At 40.0% G+C, this 16,914-nt stretch overlaps 1 protein-coding gene across 1 annotated transcript in view; it reads left to right on the top strand.

The window, feature by feature from the left end:
* Window positions 1-16,914, top strand: part of CDHR1 (cadherin related family member 1) — an 87,577-nt gene that overhangs the window by 12,012 nt on the left and 58,651 nt on the right. The window contains exons 5-7 of the mRNA XM_009465932.2: window positions 5,390-5,452; window positions 8,842-9,286; window positions 15,253-15,375. The gene's annotated coding sequence lies outside the window, so the exon portion shown is untranslated. The remainder of the gene's footprint in view (window positions 1-5,389; window positions 5,453-8,841; window positions 9,287-15,252; window positions 15,376-16,914) is intronic.

Below are 16,914 nucleotides of genomic sequence, written 5' to 3'. Positions count from 1 at the left end.
ATATAACTTTTGGAAAAAATCATTCAATCATGTTCAGTGTATAATTTTTGTCTGTAAAAAAAGCCGAACTAATTCAACTAGAAGCATACATAGTGATACATCTTAAAACACATTATGGGGAAAATAATGTTATTTCCTTTCTTGCTTTCGGACTCCACACATGCATCCCTTTTTGCCCCATCTTTCCCAGACATTTCAGTAGGACCTGGGATTCTAAAAAAAATAAACAAACAAATGCAAAACAGCAGCAACAAAAAAACCTACCAAAAACAAATAGAGAATTTGGCTTGGAGTCAACGTGGTAGAAAAAGCCTCACTGACTTTAACAAGACCAAAATTTAGGATATTGTAATTCCCTAGGTTTTCACAGGCTTAAATACGTAGAACAATTAAAGCCTTCAAGATTTAAGTAATATTTGATTCAAGATTTTAAAAGTGGAATTAGGCATATATCATTTTTTACTTTCTTAATTATCGGAGCCATACTGAGAATCTCTAACTGCTTATATCTAGACTCCCTCTGTGATGATAATTATTATCCTATATGTGCAATGTCATCATGTATACATGAGCTTGCCTAGAACTTTCTCAAAGTGTAATGGTGATAAAATACTGTAGTCACTGAGATATGTATTTGCTTATCTGCTACCACTATTCAGACAGCCTAATTGAATGTTGCATAAAAATGACTCTCCTACCTATCCTTTCTGTGCGTAATCGACATTTCAGATCTTCTGCAAGCCTTAGCAAGTAGGCTGACTAGCCCATGAAATTTCCCAGCTGTTTCACGTACTCAGTTTAGGTTGGTTTTTTGTTTGTTTGTTTTTTTGCCTTGGAAAAGATCATGTCTACTTGTTCTCCACTGTCTGTGCAGATATTTAGTATATGCAGTGAGATTGTCACTGCTCAAAATCTCTTACTGGGTATTTTGAAAGAAAAGATGTAACAAAACCAGCAAAAAACTGCCTTGTTTTTGTCCTTTTTAGTCACCAATAAGGAGGTAATTGCAAGGGCTGCGTGCTGTGCTAGACCTTCAGCATGACTTGCCTGCCTGTACCTTTCCTTCTTGTGTTTTTCTTGTTGCTGCCAGTGAATTACCATCTAGCCTGCTTTTCTTCCATTTAATTAATAAAATTTGACTTAATATGTGGAAAATATATTTGTAAAGTCACATGCCCTATCTAAAAATCTCATTTTCTTCCCCATGCCCCCTCTCATCCTCAGCTTTGCTGTCAGGTAGTACAGGAGTTAAGGAGTAACTACAGCATCTTTACAAGAGTATCACTTAGCCTAGAAAACTGAGACTTTCCACCTTGAGATCTTGGTGTAGGTTAACACCCTATACAGGAAAGTCATTTGCCATGTTGTTAAAATCAAGTGAGTTCTTTCCTGGGCAAGACTGGACAGAAGTACAGCCAAAGGTTTTCCTGAATTGGAGTGGGATGGGCTGTGCCATGTAACTGGCAGAAATGCAAGTTTGAAATTCTTTGGTAATAAATTGACCTTGGTCTGCTAAAATGGAAAGCTGCTGATGAAATGGAAAAGATTATTTCAGGGAAGCCAGACTGAAGAGATTCTGCTGTTACCAGCTTAGATTTCATTCTGTGCTCAAAGCTATATGGGCCACATTTTCTTCTCCATTTAGAGTTCATCCAAAGCAATGTAATATTTCTGTTTGTACACTAAAGCTGTAAATTTGATTCCGTTACTAAAATGTACTGCAGAGATGTTTCTGTGTCAAAAAGTCCTTCCTATAATGCTTCTAGTTTATATAACTAGTTCTAGTTTATATATTTTATGTAAATAGTTCTTTTTATAAAACAACTGACAAAATCTACTTTGATAATAGTAATGATTGTTCCCCTTTTAGAGGGGAGTATAGAACTTCTCCGCAAATTAAAGGATTGATTCTGTGATAAGCGACAAAAATGTTGATTTTAAAAGTACAAGATGAGGGCTCACATCCATATGTTTCAACGATTCAAAAGCCTGATACAAAAACAACATCGACGTTGTGTTATCCCATTCATTTTTCTCTGTGTCATTGACTGAACTGTAAAAGTACTTTCTGAGAAGTTTTAGCAGTGATGCGAACTAAAAACCTCACTACAGCCTGAACAATTGAGGTGTGCCAATGGTGAGGTAGGGCTGGTCATAAGCACTTTGAAGATAATACTAATGCAGATAATAATAATCTGTAGCAAGTGTTGTTAGTGATTTGATCCTAGAGCTTTGCTAATGTCAGCCTTGGCAAAAAAAGACTGTCAGGCATTAGCAATATTCACAATATTTGGATATTGCTAGGTAGGAATGTAGAAATAAGCTTTTAGGGCTAAAATTGGTAGATAAAGGGGTGACCCAATTTGGAAGGCTACTGATCCAGTGCAAGAAACAAGCCAAATCCAAAGCCTGGAATATGAAACCTTTGACATTTGGGGGTGGTGGGGAGAGGGCAACGTATGTGCAGCAAAGTGAAGCCTTCTGTCCTGCTGCAATTCCAAGTCTGAGTGGCTTGCAGGTATTGCTCCCAGCTTTTAAGGCTATGTAGCTCATAGCATATTCTGTTATGAAAGGCCTAAATCTTATCAGAATAAGCTGTGAAAATCAGATGCTGCCAAACCTAAACTTTTGCCTTATTTAAGAGACTCAGCTGTGCAGTTCATCCCTGCTTGAAGTACCTTTTTTTTTTTTAATGCATGCTCTTTGAACCTTGATACTGTGTTGAATTTGATGGACTACTTAATCTTGATTGTTAACTGGAATCTCTGTACAGACTTAATTATCCAGATATAATAGATACTGAGAAGTTAATAATAAACTCAGAAATCTGCTGCTTAACCAGCTGTTTTGTTGATTAAGTTAACATATTGGCAGTTGCTTTGATTTAAACGCTCAGGGCTTGGTTTGGCTTTTCAGTTCCAGTTCACTGTACACACAGCTTCATTTCAGCTGTGCTCTGCCTTTCCAGGCACACAAAGGAGCACACAACGTCACCAAAGGAGGCTGCTGTGAACCACAGGACAAACACTCTGCATCAGAGCATCCCTATGTGTATACTGTAATACGCAAAGCCAGGTGCTCCTTTTTAACTGGTAGGACACTAATGCAGCTAACTGCTGCCTGATTTTGAGTAAACTGCTTCTAGTAATAGGAGGGGCTGTTTCTTTTCATCCCTTGAAGTGCAATACAAAGGCCAAATCCCCACCCATTCTGAACACCGCATTCCTTTTGATCTACCTTATAAAAAGGTAATGTTGCACTGGAGGCAGACCAGAATGCTCCTTCAGCCTCCTTGAAGACATCTCGTGACTAGTTGGAAGGATGAAGCTCCTAGCACTTTGTGGCTTTTTGTTTGCTTTTCTTTTGTGCCTCAATGTCTTTACTGCAGAAGGTACAGTATATTTTTCTAACACAAGTCTCCTTTCTTTTCCTGTTCTTTCCTTTTGTGATATAAAATGCTTATTCTCGGTTGATTTTAATTGAAGAAAACAAGCACAGCTTGACAACTGGAAAGGAGAGAATTAATTTAGGAAAGGACTTAGGCTGCAGAATGTGGTTGCATGTCAATGCTTTGGTTTGTACAGTAGCATTTCCTCTGTGTTACTGCCTGCTGCATGTAGTACAGCATGATTAATTTTTACCTTAATCTGTGTTCTGAAGCCTGCTCCTCTTAAAAAAAATTCCTGTTACATTTTTCCAGTAGATAACCATCTGCCAATATAAAAATAATATATTTTCTGAATAGTGAGAAACGCAGTAATGAAAAAAGTTTCCACCCTTATGGAACAAGGGAATCTGAAACAGTCAGGTCACCAGAACTGAAGTGAATGAGAAGTTCTTTATAGAATAGTGAAACAGGTGAGAGTACCTCTTCTGACCTTCAAGCAGTCTTGACTTTTTTTTTTTTTTTTTTTTACCACTGATATTCCATAATTTAATTGCTGTATTACCTTGTGGCACCCAGTTACCGTTTTGCAGTGTTCCAAAGCGCACAAATTTACAGAGATTTAAATCTCGGAGACCCACCATGATTGTTCCATGGTGTTTATTTTACACATGAATGAATAGGAGATAAGGAAAAACAAATAAGCTAAATGTCCAAAGGTCAGGAGCAGCAGATTTACCATGCTTCGTATTTTCTAAGAAACCTCATAAGAACCACTTTATGTGTCAATATGAGTGTGGAGAAACATGTGGAAGCTGTCTTTCAAACTAGTCAAGTCAGCTGCCCAGTTTTCTCATTTACCAGCATCTGTTCTGAGTGGTAGAGCTGTTTGGTAAAGCTGTGGTACCTGAAGTCCTTCTGCTTCCTTTGCATTTTCTACTTCTCTCTATTCAGGCTTCCTGGACCCCTTGGGGGAAGCTTAAGGAAACTGGAGAATTTCTTGATGTGTCTTCAGGAGCATAGTAGAAGCCTGTCCAGGAAGGACAGGAGACAGCAGTACCTAATAAAACCCCAATGAATACACACAGGATCCTCTAATAATGTTCCCTTTTTGTTAATGTGCATCCTACCGGTTTGGTGCTTCGCTAGGTCAGAAGTTGGGGAGGAAGTGTGCAAAGGACACTGTTCCTTATCCATAAACACACCGATGGGAAAGCAGAAGTGCCTGCGTGTGCAAGATGGATGTACTTTTTACATAAAGCCTGTTACATCAGAATGAAATTATGGTGACAAGACACGTCAAACCTCTTGGATGGCAGAGCAGCCAACATCGCTACAGCCTTGGCTGTAGAACTGTGCCACAGGGATTTCCAGAAACATTGAGCATATATGAGATTTCGTTGATGAGAAATCACTTACCTCTGTCCTTTCTGCTCCACCTCTCCTCCAGAGTCAACTTTTCTTCTCTCTTTAATGTGTCCAGCACATAATGTGTCAAGTGCAATCAACAGCTATTTAGGTCTAGTAGGGAGGGAATAATTAAATGCCTTTGCCCATCCAGAGCAATTTATTGTACTCCTGTGCATATGGACACAGAAATACTTTTTTTTTCTCTTGGTAATCTTTTATATTTTCATGAAGTGATGCAACTCTAAAAAGAGTGGACAGTCTCTTTCTTGGGTTAAAACAGCTGGAATTTGCTGCTTGTATTGCCTGCCAACATGTGAGGTTTCAAAGGGTAAAAAATCTTCACAATGTATTTGGCATACCTGCTTGTAATGATGGAAAAGAATGAATTAATTCCTGTTCCATGCTAGGGACAAAGCTATGTACAGATGTAAAAATCGGCCATGATGATCCTTTGTTTCACAGACCTCTCTGTTCAAGGATTTCAATGGTGAATACGGTAATGAAAATGTTTGTGGACTCTAACCCATTTAGGGTATATGTACAGCTATTTGCATTATCTGTTTCCACTGGTAATGTATTATTTTTCACCCTCAGGTCGGAAGGCTAAAAAACTTTGCTGCTCAACCCCACCCAAACTCAACAAAAAAGTGCATAAAGGTAACAAGATTTACAATTTCAGTACATTAATTAGGTAAATATTATAGATAAATCACAGTACTTAGAGGTTTTTCCATTTGCAAACTTCGCAGAATTTTCCATGCATGTGAGTATTATCTTCATTGTACCACTAAGAAATTGTTCTCTTTTCTCAATCCAATTATTGAGTGTTTGGACTGGGAAGAAATAAGAGTTGAAGAGAATCCATTTAATGCTCACAGTGTAAAACAATCAAGAGAAATACAATCTAGTCTGATCAAAGCATAAAGCGTTCGTATCGGTTCCTGCTTCATAGAAGGTCTTACTCTTGTTTTGAGGGCAGGAAGAATAGTTTCATAGCATAGTTCCTCATTGATAAGAACAGAGGCTGCAAAAGTGAAGTTTTGTAGCAGCTTTGCCTTGCTGTATTCTGTCACCATCTATCTGTGGCTGCATCCATCTCCATGTTTTGAGAGATCAACTAAAGTGTGATTCTGTAAATTCCTACAAATTCAATTTTTGAACCCACAGCCCTACCAGGAACAAGAATTACCAGAGATGGAATTTGTCCTGAATACAGGTGTCTAAAGACTGCAGAAATAAAAGTGTACTTGCATTGAAGTACCTGAAAGCCTTTTCTAGCCAAATGCATTCCCTGCCTAGAGCAGGTGGAAGGGCAGGGCCACCCTGTAGTCTTTTGAGACCACTTATTCTAAGGGGAAATACAGAAATGCCATAGCCTTCAAAGTGAGGGCAAAGCATTCTGTTGCCTTCTAAAGTAGCCACGTTCTGGATGGGAGTTTCAAATGGTACAATTGGTTTCTGAAAGGACAATCTCCACTATTTTTTTTTTCTTTTCTTGTTTTCTGCCTGGCTGGTGCCTCACTGTGAACTGGCAGTCAGATGCAAATACTTACAGCTCCAAGCTCAGTATTCCCTGCCTGTGTACCTTTTACTTAAAACACCCTGTGTACCTGCTGCAACCAGCTTCATTTGCTTGGCTCTGGAACAAGATAATGCAAGGAGGAAGTAAGTCAGCTAGGAATTAACTTAGCTTCTTGTTCAGATGCGTAATGGAAGAATTAAATCTAATTTTCCAGTTCTAGTTAGAGCTACTTTTGATAGCCAAAGGAAGATTTCCTGCAGAAAGAATCACTGTTTTTCAAAGCAGTTATTGGAATTTCTATCATCATATCTGTGCTTTCACTGTATGATAGTTTTAGCAATCTTGTCTGCTGTCGTATATCCTTACTATGGTGATTCAGCACCATCACTAGTCCAAGAACACTCACTTTGCTTCTTTGTGTATGTCCATAGTATCCCAGGTTTCAGTGAGACCCCAATAAAAAAAGCTAAACCATGAACAAGTCTAGGATAAAAAGATTAGAATAACAACATTTTAAATCTTAAAGTTTCTGAATTTGTTGAAATGGTTACCTGATAACTTTCATTAAACTTTAAAGGTACAGAATTTGATCTAAAATAGTCTATTTCCTATTTACTTATTTACCCTCTTCTAATCTCTTCATCATAAAATTACTCTTTTGAAGTTCCCAGCAAATTCATTCCAGCTGATAAAGTACCTTAAGTGCTTTATTCCTTTTTGTATTTAGGTAACCTAGGTGAAAACCCTTGCGTTTCTCTACAGTTTTCCTTTAGCTGGTGCCTTTCTTTCCTTTCCAGCCTCCCAGTGCAGAATCACAGGCTTTGTTTTATAGGCAGAGTCCCATTGGTATTGGGGGCAGTGAACACATTGCAGATTTATGCCTGTGGGTCAGGGGTTTATAGCTGTTTGGGGCTCCTTTCTTATTTAATTAGCAGGTGTAGTAGTTACTGAGGGCTTCAGCTGTACATGATCCACAGCAACAATAGTGGGTTCCCAGCCCATCCAGAAGGATTGGAGAATGCAATGCTGAATGCATGGAGGTGGCTCTTGTCTCTCTTGGCCTGAGACGATCATGTGTCCTACCTGGCTGAACCGATAACCTTTCCAAAGTACTGAGATTTCATGCAATGAGCATAGCTATTACTTTTCAATCTGAGGTACCTTCCGCTACCTAACAAGATAGCAGGCGTTTCAGGCTTTTTTCATGCAACATGCATGAAACCTGTCTGATAAAAAAGTGCTTCCAAAGAGAATGTTCCTTTGAAAGTAGGCTGCTGTTTCCCATGGGTATAATACAGTGATACTAGTCTCGCACAGCAATGGAAGGTACTGTGCTGAGAGGGAGAAAGAAGAACAAAGGAAACACTCCATTAAAACCTGTAAATTCACCACAAAGATCTGCTACAAAGGCAATCTGAAATGCCTTCCTCTGTTGCAGACCCAATAATAGTTGATGATCGTTGCTTGTCCCCTGTTAGCCTCTTTCCTGGTTCTCTGAGCACTTCAGCCTGCTTAATGTAACCATCTCCTGTCCCCAGCCACAGCCAAACCTTTTTTAGGTCAGGCATTGCTGTTTATTTGCTTTCGTACAGGGCACACCTGTCTGCTGCACATGACTGCTTCTCTCTGTTGCAATCTGCTTATATGAAAATGCTTGATCTGAATCTGTTTCGACTCTTACTGCAGTTGTAGAAGCTTAGGCCTAATGCGGCAACTGCCCAAAGCTAAACACAGTGTTTTGTTTCAGCTGCAGTTCCGGACTGGAATTGTACCATGTTGGCTTGGTTTTGTATTGTCGCTACGAGATTTGTGTGATTTGTTCTTCCATGTTGCTCTCTTTTCTAGGGGAATGTTACTTGCTTTATCCAGTCTGCAAGCAAAGCACACTGACTGACTTTTTCAGTGTTAGTCCACGCTGTTCTTCGTGCTGGGCATGTGCCTAGGGGAAGCTGCAAAGCCACTCAGAGGCCAACTCAGTGTGGCTTAAAGAGGGGGATAATTTAACCATACTGGCTACTTCTTTTTAAGCAAAACCACTGATTTCCTAGAACTTTGTTCTTCCATCAGAAACAATTACTGCCCCAGAAAGCAAATGTTTCAAGCCAATGTCAGCCTGTGGCTTCTTTCCAGGAAAGATGGTGAATGTGATGATAGTAAGGGGAAGACATTGTGTAATGTGTTGATTGTGGGATTAAAGCTCTGGAGAGAGGGAGTACTGCCCCTGTGTCCGTGAAGACCTTCATCTGACTGTGGAAACTTCCAGCAGCAGCAATCATACCTTCAGTGATTGTGCACCCTCGGTACAGGGGAAATAAAGCTGCTGGCAATGGGTGATCTCCAGCAATCTAATGAAGAGGGGAAAAAAAATTGCTATCACATTCCTTTTTATTTTCAGATCACTGATAATCTATGCCTGCCCATACAAACATGGCTCAGCTTCAGATATTAAAGTTTTGTGCCATTCTTCACACTCCCAGTTAAACATCTTTCTCCATTTTCTCTCCTTTCCATCTTTGTTTTACAGGTATAAATTTCAAAATCACTCCGATGGAAAAAAGGAAATACTGCAAGCCTTGTCATCAGCCAGCCCCTCTGGTGGTTCCTGGACCCCTTCCACAGCTAAAATGAGCAGATTGAGAGCAGGGTGAAACGCATCTGCCTGCCAGCGCTGCGCTTGGTTGAGGGCCATCCTTTCACAGATAGGACATGAGTGTATATTACTTTATCTTTTGTTTGAGAAAGACTTCAGTCAGTACTCTTTATTCATTCACTCAGGCTCCTTCGTCTTGTTAACATTAACCTGGCAGCTAAAGAGTCCAGCAATGCTGTCTGGCTGCCACCGGACTTCGTGTCACTTGCATATTCCTCTGCACCAAATAGGGATTTAGCTCTTCAAATAAGAAAAAGAGGAAAGCTGGCTGAAGAGCTGGCTGAATCACTTTGGTTTGCATTTTTGGATTGCCGAAAAGGTGGGGAAGGGCTGATGTTATTGTTTCTAGTTATCAGTATATATGCATATTTAATCTTTTCTATGAATGATTTATTTTATATTGACAAAAGGATTTTCTTTGTAGCTAGGCACGTGATGATTTGTCCTGTAGCCTTTGCTGTCAGTGCTTGAAATCCACTGGGAAGTGAATTCCTAATAAGTGAGAAATATCTTATCATTTAGAAAGGGCTGAGAAACTAGATACACAATTTATTAAAATAGTGGTAAAGGACCAGATTCAAATACAGTGGTAAGCTTTTCAATATCTCCTCTAGGGGTTTAAATCTGGCTTTAAAAGTGAAGGGGCCTGTTCTTTAACTTCCTAGAAGTTGTCATTATTAAACAGCATACTGAAAAGGTGTTAAGGCTAATCAGATAAAATCTCTTCTTCCTGAAGCCAGAAGGCAGCTGTTCTTTTAAGACACCTGAGTTGTGCGACCACCTTAATAAATAAAACTTAGCGGAGCTTGAAATAAATTCTAAGAATAATACCAAAGGGCTGAATAACAGAGAAACTGAAGCACCCTCTGCTGACATGATTAGCAGTGACTGGGGTCTTCACTCATGTATCTTCTGTCCTTTCCTAACTGTCCTCTGCATATGCTATTTCTCTGCCTGGGGTGAGTCCTTAAACCAGAATTACGTGGATGTTCATAAATTCGGTTTTCCTTCTAGTGAATATGAGGAGTAGAAAGCTTTCCTGCTGTTGGGCAAATTGCAGATTGCAAGTAGTAATTTTTCCCTCAGTACTGATAGTACTGGTGTTTCTCTTTAACATAATTTTCCATACAATAGAAATGGTCTCGGTGCCTTTCAGAATTTGGGGGAGTTGAATGGGAAGTCGGAGGCCTGTTGTAACCCACACAGGCAAATGCAGTTCCCAAGGGTTAAGTTTATGGGCACTTGCATATGGCCATGCTCTCTTATTGGCAATGTTTCTATTGTACCGAGTAATCAAACCCATTTCTGGGTCTTGTATGTGCTTGTTATTACTTTATTTTCTTATTGGTTTTGAGATTAGATAGATCTGACTCTCAGCTTCATATTTTTGAAGAGCTGACCATGCATAGCATTTTTATATCAAGGATAAAAGAGCTGCCAGTCGTTCTCGCAAGATTCAAGTCAGGAGGTTGGTGAAGGAGCTGTGTTTGATTGCTCTGCTGCTGATCACTGGGCAAACATATTTTCTTTCTATTTTGTCTTTTGTAGCTCACAGAAGGAATCTGTAGAATACAAATGACAACGATAAAAAACATTTTTGGCATTAAATGTGTTTGCAGCAGGGTTTTACTCTGTGAAATATGGCCATGTGTGTTTACAGCTCTGTATAAAGCACTGCTAACATGTATGAAGATTCTGTTCTCTAATGTGAGCTTAAACCCATTTCTTTTATATCTGAAAAATGCTGTATGATTTTTCTCTTCGCCCCACACCCTCCAACCAGTGTGCTCTGCACTCTCTGATCCTCCTTCAGGCAAAATGTTCTCTCTGATAGTAAAAACATAAGCCCCAAAGACCATTATCACAATTAGAGAAATACTCTGGGTCTCTGGAGGGATGCAGGGACATCATCCAATGCACTTGAGTATTTTTACTCACTCATTTTCCCAGTCTGGCCTCAACCTAAGGTTGAGGGCTATTCAAGTTAAAAACATTACTTGTGCGAGGTCCTGGTCTTGACTGAACAAACTAAAGCAGGAATCCTCAAATTATTTCAGCATGGATTGTGACTGCTGCCCAAACATGCTTTTTTTGCCTCGTGTAGAGGTATCAGGATGTCATGTGTCAGCTTCTGAAGGTGATTCCTCAACAGACTTCGACTCTTATGTACCAGGTCATTTTCCCCATGTGGTAGAACAGAGCTACCATCTGATTATCGCTTCACTTACAGGCATCTCTTCTTCCTTTTGTTTTCCTTTAATTTCTATGTATATTTGTTTGGCATTACCTGAGGAGAAACATATTTGCTTAGTGGCTTTTCAAAGTACGCAAGCTGTATGCTTATGTAAAGTAGTAAATTTAGCTTGTCCAAGCTGACAAATGCATTTGTTTGTATCTTGTGTTTTTCTGTGCATTCGGCTGTCAAGCAGGAAAATTGCACAGCCTTCAAGTTCCAATAAAGATGTTTCTGAAGTATCTCTATGCCTGCCAGAACAGATGTTGGATCCTGGTCTGACCTTGTCAACTAAGTGAGCCAGGTGGCCCCTCGCTTTGTTTAGAACTTAATACCACCAGCTAACACCAAATCAGTCTGTCTTATTTGGCACTATGACTGTGAATTGTCAGGAGCACAGGAGAAATGATCCCAGCTGACAGGGAGTGTAGGGGCAGAGGCAGGTTTTGGGATCTCTTCTTTCAAAGTGGGTAGTAGAAGAAATAAAATTGTGTGTTCTTTACACAAAATATGATCCCAAAAGGTGTAATGGGAGATTTTGCTGTTGGCTTTTCAGCCCTCTAGAATGTGTGGCCCACAACTGATGCAAGGGCCTGGGTATAGTTGAAGAATTCAGGATTTTAGCTCTGGAGAAGTTCTGTTCATCCAAAGTATGGACTACAATGGCAACTTCTTGTGATCGCATTTGCCAAGGAAAACAAAAATCCTATATGGACAATATCATCTCAAATAATAAATAATAAACTCAGGTGAAACATAAAAGTAGAGGGATAAATAATTCCTGCTGTAGGCTTATATATTCTTATAACTCTTGCCAAAACTGAGTGGAAGACTCCTGGTTACTTCAGTGTTCATTGGATCAAGTCTGGAGATCTGTTGCCTGATTCTACTTCGTCCAACATTGTTGCTAACTAAACCCTCATTAGTAGCTTTAGCAAAGTATTGTCAGATGATGAATGCACCGGGTTCATATACACTTTTTACTGAAGTTTGTTCTGAGAAGAATTTGTCCAAAGCTTAGCAAAGGCTTTCCTCTCTTGTAGGTTGAAGGTGAGGGGAAAACCTCCTTACACATCAGTCGTCTTTTTTTGCCTCAGATCAACCAGTTCTTACTAGATGTGAGCAGTTGTCTTCATCACAGCTAATTTCTCTGCAGGACTCATCAAGTATTTTTTAATTGCTGGTGGGGAGCAAAGAGATCTCCCTAGTCCTACATTAAATGACATGAGCAAGGGTGTTGACTCCAACCCACCTATGTCTCTGGTTCCCAGTAGCCCTTCAGTATTATAAGACTTATGCAGCCATTGGATGACCTGCATTGTTTCTGAACACACAACTGTCTCATCATGCTTTGTCTTTTGATCTTAGAGCAGGGCTATCAGCACAGAAAGAATTCCCCAAAATAACTTCTGTTTTCAATGTCTCAATGGTGGGAGTCTCTGCTAGAAAAGTTCAGCGTCTGGATATGGATTTGTCCAAGTCATCATTCAACCATTGTGCCAACATTTGTTTGCATGTTTCAGATGCACTGACTGAATATCTTCAGGTAGAGGGGGTTTAATTCCACGTTTTCAGTCTGACGCTCCACAAGGGAGTGGCTAAGGCCAGAGATTTGCTGTAGGATAAGCACCTTATGTTCACAATGCCATCTAGTCAGCCTCTGAAAGCATTATCAGAGAAATCACGTCACTATGTGCCTATGAGAGATCCTCAACTGAACATGACTTGTCTGTCTTCTGCAGCCTGACACAATCACAAAAGTCTCTGTAGTCATAAGAAGCTGTCATACCAAGCCCAGTTTCTGTCAGAGGCTCAAACTGCATCCAGGATGTTAGTTCAAGGGCTGTTTGGTCCCTGCTGGCAGTACAGCACAGGTGTTCACAGGTGATGATTTAAACCTTATATAGGAGGCATTGGAGCCCAAGCATTCAAAAGTTCAGTGCACCCAAAAATGCCTGTTCAATAGATGGTTGTGATTAACTGCCCACTAGGCACTTGTACAATCTCTTAAATATATTAATGTGCATGTACATTTGTGATAAGTGTAGTGCAGTCAAAGCAACTAATGTATCCTGGCTAATAGGATTTCCAAGTCCAAAAGCTAAACAGCAGCAGGGCTTCCCTCACCTGACAGGCAAGATGGCACTTAGATCACTGAAGAAGAGTGGTATTCTGCTGGTTTCTATGATATTTGGTCATCAGCACTGATCCCAACCTTAGGGAGGAAAAAAGACATATTCCTGAGGCACCATTTGGTTTGTCTGTAGCCAATACAGCTTGCCTGGTCTCTGAAAATCAAATCTCTGTAGCATGCTCTTAAAATTGGCTCCCAAAACTGAAGTGCACTGGAAGATGCTGTCTTTGCTAGGTGGGTTCTCAAGATAAAATTTCCTGTTTGCATTGTTGCAGAGCCCTGCATCACAGTCAGTGCCAGCTGTGTGGCGTGTTCACTGAGCAATGCTAAAACCTGTTTGCATCCCAGAATTTTCCCCAAGACATCAATATGCCTGGGAAGAAAGATGTTTTCATACAGAAAAAGTGTGAAGAAGTCCATCTGTTTACAAATGCTATCAGATAAACAGTAAGATGGTTGAAAACAAGATTCTGAATGAGATGAGATAATGCAGCAGTGTCTGCAAGTCCCTCTTTAAAGCGTTCGTTTAACTCACTGGCTTTCCAGTTGTTAACTTTTCATTACTTCGGAAACAATAAATGATGGCAATTGTCACTAGGCTCTTATCTTGAAGTTGTTTGAATGTGCCAAGGTTAAACAATTGAGCGTTATCCTTTGACTTGGTTAAATATATTCCAATACTGCTGCTTTCTTCTGCAAAAATCTTCAGGTGCGTGGTTGATGAAAAGAGAAATTAAAAAAAAAATCTGAGCTGAAGTTATGTGTAGCAAAACACTGTGTGCATGGTTGACCTTAACCTCGTAAGCTCCACCTTTGATGATCTTTGAAAGGAACTCCTCTAGATTTCCACCAATTTAAGTCAAGACTCAACAGTTTCGAAAACAGATCTTTAAGTCTGAGAAGTGAAGTCAACCTGCTCTTTGTAATTTTATTATAAAATTTGCTTTGTACCTTTTCCTGTCTATTGAACAAAACTTTCTACTTCCTTCTCCAACTTTCTTTCCATGCTTTCTTCTCTTCCTAGACATGATTTTACAGTTTTTGATGTCAAGTCTTCCTCCTTGACTGTTCTCACTGACTAGAAAAGTCATCTTTTGTCTCTTGGCATGATGGTTCCCCACCCATTCTTTGTATGTGTGGGATCTTATCTCAGAGAAATTCTTCTGCTGTCTGAATTCCCTCAAGTTTTTCTCCTTGTGCTGAATTACTTTAATTTGACTCCATGAATTTCTGTCCCTGAGACTGACTGGAGTGCACATTGTCAAAAAGACGTGGTATAAAATGGTGCTGCATTGCATTTGTTGTTTCCAGATGTTATTTTTGTACAAGAACAGTTTCAGTTACAGGATTTGAGCATCTCTGTTTCAAGGCACCGTATAATCATCTTAAAGTCACAGTATAAGTAGGGATTTTTCTGTCATTTAACTTGTATTTCAGCCTTCTCTGCAATAACTTTGGATCATGTAATCTCAGTTACCAGATGTGGAAGTCTGTTCATAGATATTTTATTCATTCCTCAAATTAACATCTATTGTTGAGATTCTTGCTATATAGTTCTATTGATTTATTTTATTGACAGATTGTTGTAAAAAAATTTCAAATAAGCACAGTACTTTGAAATAAAGTACTTGTAGGTTTGGGAGGAGACAGTAAGAGCACAGTGTTCATAGGTAGAGCTAGTAGGCATGAAGAGTGAACCTCTGGGCTCTAGCCAGGTTAAACTACTTGTTTACATACATACAGGACTATTGACTGTAGAAATCTCTCCCGGCAAAGGCTAGATAGTTGCTGGAATGTGTATGTGGGAACAGAGTGATAGTCCCACGTGTTTCTAAGGTAAGGTAAATTACCTCAAAGCTGAGTATTTAGGCCTCTTTTTATAGATGGAAAATTTGTTGAAATTTGCCTTGCTTTCTAGGTTAAGGACACCAATGCTTTGGTGTAAGGCTGCCTGGATACACAGATTTCCTCTTGTTACAGCAATCAAAAGGCAAAGGCCGAGGTATGCCCTGGCCAGTTGGATCTCCCAGATCCTAACAAGGTAAGTACCTCATCATTTAGTCCAGTTTGAGAGTTGCCGAGTTGTGGGATTCCCTTCCAAGAATGGTTAAGGCACACACCTGCATTCCCAACAAGAGAGGTCATAGAAGACCCATCTGCAACCACAGTGCCATGCATTTACCTGAGTAAAATCCAGGGACTGCGCCAGCCCCTGTGGCTGAAGTGCTGGTGTGGTCTAGAGCTGATCTCTAGCAAGGGCTTTAGCTCACCTGTAGTCTTTGCATTCATGCCATTCCTGTACTGAAGAGCTGAATTTGGTTATACATGGCAGTGAAAGGAGCATGTTTAATTTTCATACATCCCCTGGTTCAACAAGTCATATTACTGCCTCGTAAGCAGGGCATCTATACAGTGATGTCCATGGCATGCCCGCCAGCCAGAAGATTTGTGGGGAGAACACAAGCATTTCCTTGCTCTGCCTTGACAAGTCTTGTTATTTTTCTCAGCCACACCGAGTAAACTATAAAATCTTGATTCATTCGTTATTCGCACCCCAACTCTGAGTTATATGTACAATTTTTACAGGCAAAACAATGAACAACACTAGTTCTTCCATAAATAACTTGGACTATCTGCTGCTAAATGGCATCCTTCACACAGATCTGTGTCATGCTCCACGGCACCACATCCATCAGAGATCATGCTGCCGAAGTGAATGTAGGCTATCTAAATATACCTGGATATTCTAGGGACTATTTGTTCTTTTTCTATCCCTGTCAAAACAAAATGAGGAGAGTGATATGTAGCTTCCAAAGAAGCAAGGTAACTGAATTGTAAGTGGATTTTGCAGTGGTCTTTAAAAGCCTCTAAGGTAGTAAAATGGCTTAGCAGGAACTTTAATTACTTAGCAGCTGTGGCAAATGTTCTCCTTTCCCCAGTTACCTGCAACGCCTTTTTTGCAAACACTGTAAAACACTCTTTGGCAGGCCACAATGAGGAGGAGCCATATCTGAGGCAAAGCACTGGGGGAGTTACTTCTTTTTCCCAGGAATTCCCCAAACCATCTCTACTGCCACCCACAGTGAATGACAATAACTCATGATAAATCATGCAGGCAAGTGCTCTGAGATTTTTGTTTTGCAGACTAGCATTTTTTTCTGAGGGGATGAAAGCACTGTCTCTTTACCTATCTGGAAAAAAAAAAACACAGTTTGCTGGGAAGCACTTTGACATCTGTTTGAAAGTCACTCTGGAAATGCTAAAATTGCTAGATGTTTGGTGTCTGCTTTCCCTCTATTTTCCTCCCATTGTCATTTCTTAATTCCTTTGGAGACAAGGACATCATGGCTGTGGTCCCCTCATGACAGCGTTGTATAGAACTGTAGCATGGCATTAAATGTATTGTGGTATACGAAATAACAGAGCTGTCTGATGACACAGAATGGTGTTATTCAGTTTTTAAGACCACTTTGTCCTACAAAGCCCTGGATACTTCCTGTTCCTAGACGGTTACCTTGGCGTGTTTGCTCTGCTACCTGGGTAACTTTTATTGGTTCCTGATGCAGTACACTGAGTCATG

Source organism: Nipponia nippon, unplaced genomic scaffold (assembly GCF_047370975.1).
Source record: "Nipponia nippon isolate SJK-2023a ecotype South Korea unplaced genomic scaffold, ASM4737097v1 scaffold_3, whole genome shotgun sequence".
NCBI lineage: Eukaryota > Metazoa > Chordata > Aves > Pelecaniformes > Threskiornithidae > Nipponia > Nipponia nippon.
The sequence above is the reverse complement of the archived record's forward strand: the minus strand, read 5'-3'. Positions and strand labels throughout refer to the sequence as shown.